This window comes from Porites lutea, chromosome 3 (assembly GCF_958299795.1).
Source record: "Porites lutea chromosome 3, jaPorLute2.1, whole genome shotgun sequence".
NCBI classification, from domain to species: domain Eukaryota; kingdom Metazoa; phylum Cnidaria; class Anthozoa; order Scleractinia; family Poritidae; genus Porites; species Porites lutea.
The window spans coordinates 33,203,381-33,208,380 of NC_133203.1; the positions used below are offsets into that span (position 1 = coordinate 33,203,381).

Sequence of the window (5,000 nt, forward strand, 5' to 3'; positions counted from 1 at the left end):
CATTTTGGGCCTTTGGCTTGTGTGCGCCTTTAATCTTTTTTACCTTTTCCAGTGTGAGACTTTACTTTTGACATCAGCCTTTAAATCAAAGCCAACATCTTTCAATTTTGGAGAATAACCAGCTGGCGTCAGAAAAGAAATACTCAGGCAGCCATGGAATTTAAGCCAATCAGTCAGGGATAGAGAAATATTTTAAATGTACACCCTGTAGCCATAATATATTGAATTACATCAAAAGTTTCCGTCACAAAATGTGTTTTTCTTCAAAAGGAAAGTAGAGCTGTACAGTATGGAGTGGCAAGATGCTGTGGATTTATCCCGGTTTATTGTGAGTGCGGCACCTTTTGGTGGTCCAATAGGTAAGTACATCAGACTCCTTCTAAGTGTTTTTTAACCCACAGGGTGTACAGAAAGGATGTCATCTACTTGCATTTATCTTATGGTAAATAGCCCCCCCCCCCCCTTAGGGTGAAAGTTTAACCCTATAAACCCTGAGATTAAAATTTGAATCCTCATTTATAGCCCCTATTCATTTCCTATAGAAGTAGTGAGGAGAAGTTGATAAAATATGAAGCAAATTCATCTTGTGTGGTCATGTCCATAATTCTTATGACCACTCTGTTTTACAAAGCATTACAAGGAGAAATTTGATGCTGATCACCCTTAGGGCTTAAAGGGTTAAGAGCCAGAACCATAGGTCTAAATGATCGTAACAGCACTGTAAGTACCGGTATTTGTAAAACAGTTGATTGAAACAAAATTCTGTGACTGTTTCAGTATAATGGACTCCTGCTGCTATAAATATAATTTATATTTATAGCAGCAACAGTCCATTATACTGTACCAGAATTTTGTTTCAATCAACTGCCTGTACATGTCAAGGGATTTGGCTGAAAAAGTTTAAAGGAAGAAAACAACACTGAAGAACATCCTGCTTCTTATTATTTTAGAACAGCTAGTGCATAAAACATGCAATTAATACAATATTATATTTTTCTACCCACAGTCCCATGTTGCATGTAGATGTTCAACAGTCAGTAACAGTTTAAAAAGAAATAAAGAGCCACCTGGTAGAAATGCTGAATAAAGTCATTATTATTATTATTATTATTATTATTATTATTATTATTATTATTATTGAAGGGCTCCATGCTGAATTGCCCCCTGTCCCTGTGGTCCTATATTTGCGATGATTAAGATTTAACCAGGTTTAATTGCTAAATATGCACAATATTACTAATTGCTAACTCATGTACACTTTTACATACATTGGGAGTGAGGACGGTAGACCTGAATATTTACAATGTCCTGTAGCCCCCCTCATTTCCTTTTTTGAGGGAAGGTTTTTATTTGTTTCTATTTAAAATTTTCAGCTCTGATAAGAGATGACAAGCATTTTGCTCGAGTCCAAGGATCAGCTATTAATAAACCCATCATTCACATTTTTTCCTCTGCTGGAAGGGAACTTGCCACAGTTAAGGTATGTGTTTTCCTTATTGTTGTTTAACTTGTGAACACAAACAAAGAGGAGCATTGATCAGGCTGAGCAGGCCACTTGTAGGGGTGAAGTTTGGTTCCTCGAAATTCGTGGGTCTCCAAAAAGTTTGGTCCAATCTCAAAATCTTAGAAGCATTTTGGATAGGTCTCCAAGTCTCGTTTTCAGGAGATTTTGGTTCTCGGAGTCTTGAACTTCAAACAGGAAAAGAAATAATATTAGATGGACCAGCTGCTGCAGATCAAATTCAAACCAAAAACAAGAAGTATGATACCCAGCGAAAACATATGTTTCGTCCACAGAGGAAAACAAAATAGCCATGGGTGGAGTATGATGAGGAAAAGGGCGTAATGTTTTGCGAAACGTGTCACAAAAAATATCCATCGTTAGCGGACAAGTCTTAAGACTGGCTCACATTGCGAATGTGTACTGGGCTAGAGCTAACTCTCAGGCTCTGGGCTAGTAAAGTAGGAAATGCCAGCTAGCCCACAGCTATAAATACTTCCAAAATATTTTCAAGCCCTGTGTTGTCACACAGTGCTCCTCCCCACCTCCCTTTGTGGGGAGGAGCATTGCGTGACAACATCAAAAATTGCTGTGAAACAGGCTAGTCCATCACTGCATGGGCAAAAGACCAAAAACAAGTATGTTCTGCTTTGGTAGGCTATTGATCAAGTGTTCTTTTTTATTCTTAGTGGGATGGAGGCCCCATAGTTCAGATGGGATGGTCCATCACAGAGGACCTACTTTGTGTGGCTGATGATGGTACTGTGATGGTGTATGATATTCATGGCGCAATCAAGAAAACCTTGTCAATGGGACAGGTCAGTGTTAAATCATTTTGCATCATGAAAAGACTGAAAAAGAAGTCATGCTGCATGTATGGTTGGAAAGCACCACAGCTTGACCACTTCTAGTCAACTTGAAGCTCATCTTGACCATTGATTCCATATCTTATGTCAGTAAATTCTTTAACCACCCCATCCCCAAGTAAATAAATTTTTTGACAAATTAAAATTTAATAATCATTGATTTTTCCATGACCATAAGCAAAATACGTGTTATTTAGAATTATAATCATCAAAACGAAAAGTCATCTATAGACTGGCTATACTTTATTAGAGGGGTTGTACACTAAATAAAACTTATACACATACATACACTTTCTGTAGTAAAGGCAAACCCATTGAATATACCCGTGTACCTTGTATGTTTTACAGTGCAGGTCAAAATTTCAATTCAGGTCAAAAGTTTTTAGCCTTGGTTGATTCTTCATCTCCTTTGTCTCCTGGTCCTAATTATTCATAAATTAGGGCTATGAGACAAAGGAAATCAAGAATCAACCTTGGTTAAAGAATTTTAATCTGAGTATGATTTTGACCTGCAATATATTTATGTCGTTTTTGCATGTGGCCTTCTCATATACAGAGCAACTTCATAGAATCATTTATTGTCTGATCTGGTGCTTGAGTTTAGTTGGGTATAGGAGACTGAACTGGTAGTTTTTATCTGCATTTTTTTGTAGGATGCCAAGGAATCCAAAATTATTGACTGCAAAACCTATAATTTTGCTGGAAGGACTGGCATAGCTATCCTGACTAGTAATTACCACTTTTATGTTGCAAACAACGTGGAAGAGGTCAGGAGTCGACGGTATTATGATCCACCAGGTAACAAAATTCATAAATTTCAGTGTTTCAGAGAGATTAATAATTTTGAAGTTACATGTTCGTCTCACATGCTTTTGTGATCTATAGAACTCAATATCTGCCTGTGTTTTACTTTCCTTTCTTGCTGATAAGTTTGAACTGGATAAGGCTTTTTAACTTTAAAAATCATCAAATTTTTTTCAGACTTTCTTCTCTTACATATTTGCAATGATCTGTCGTGGGTTAAATGTGTATTTTGCCACATTTTTCTCAAGGAAAACAATAATTGCTCTCGATCCCTACTGGTTAAAATTCTTTCACCTAACTACCTTAGGGCTGTCCTTATCTGAGAAAACTAGAAAGTCTAATCGTTTGCAGATGTCTTTACAAAGGCAGCACTTTCTGCTCAGCATTAAAAGACCCCCAGCTAAGTGTTGATCCGGCCGGTGTGTTGAACCAGCGACCTCTCGCTCAGCAGACCGGCGCTTATCCAGCTGAGCTAACCGGATGGCAAAAAATGACCAGTCATGAATCTTAGAGAAACATAGGACCAGTTATTTAAACGTAGTTTACCCACTGTTTAACAAAACCGCGTTCTGAGCCACTTTTCAATTTGCCCAACGGTTTAATCTAAACGCCGTTTATTGTGAAGTGTTTTATGGAAGCATATAGAAAAGACTAGAAAAGCACTTATCTTCTTAAAATAACGCACTAAGAAAGAGATCTGGAGGTCCAAAGATTCGTTAAACCCCGGCTTAAATTCAACTTCGTTTAAATAACCGACCCATAATACATCATAATGTTTTTAACAAGGTTTGGATGCTCCACCCAGCAGCTGGGTCATTATGCCGCATGACAGAGGTTCATCGTTGCTAGTGGCAATTGATAATCTGCTATACCTTACAGAAAAGGGACAGTGTAATAGACTGGTGAGCTGTAGTATACAGTAGAACTGTTATCGTGATACAACCTTTTATAATCCAGTCCTTTCAAGATATCTCCAAGCTGGAGACATGTTTTTTTTGTAAAGTTCCTATCTTTTTACAACATCTGCCTTTTCGTCGGCAGTTTCAGGATTTGAAGAAACGTGTATCTAGCAGATATTCGCACACCGATTGCAACTCAGCAACGGTGGCGAAAACGTCTCTCAGAAAGAAAATTCGTGTTGTTTGAAACTTCATGGCGATGAATCCAACTCGCATAATTTTTCAAATGCAGGCGAGTCCTGGACTTGTCTAGGAGATGAATTCTTAGGGACTGTTTACATGGAGATGGGGGACCCCAGATAGGTGAGGTAACATGCGGTGGGTCACCCTGCCTATCACGTAAACATGTTCAAATTAAAACGAGAGATTATAATTATGGACAGAAGGGTTACCCCCACCTAAGCGAAAAAGAGAAAAATTGATCATCGTGTTCACTTTTTCGATAAAACGTGGAATTAGGAAATTTCCCGTCTTGGGAAAATTTGCCAGAAGCGTGATGCACGTGCAGAGTTTATTGTTTAAAGAATTTTCGACCGGCTAAAAAAATTTGACCGGACACAACGTTCACCCGCGACCGTTCAATATTTTTCGCTGTTTACACGGAACTTTGAACGGCTATGCGTCTGAATTTTCGTACGGTTAAGGTGATGTTATAGGAGACGATGCGCCGCAACACAGCGTTGCAATGTTGGAACAACGTTGCAACCATTCGAAACAATATCGCAACAATGTTGCAACGCCGTGTTGCGGCTTGCGCGAAAAATCGTGGTTGCGAATTCGACTGAACGTTCGCATTTTCAGCCGGTCAAAAATTCGCCCGGTTGCCTTTTTGACTTTCTCTTTGCAGCTGTCGCTGTCTCGACATCGTAA

At 38.7% G+C, this 5,000-nt stretch overlaps 1 protein-coding gene and 1 pseudogene across 1 annotated transcript in view; one reads left to right on the top strand and one right to left on the bottom strand.

The window, feature by feature from the left end:
• LOC140930961 (uncharacterized) overlaps positions 1-5,000 on the bottom strand; it is a 99,170-nt gene that overhangs the window by 14,362 nt on the left and 79,808 nt on the right. The window lies entirely within an intron of this gene.
• LOC140930974 (vacuolar protein sorting-associated protein 16 homolog) overlaps positions 1-5,000 on the top strand; it is a 23,347-nt pseudogene that overhangs the window by 3,510 nt on the left and 14,837 nt on the right.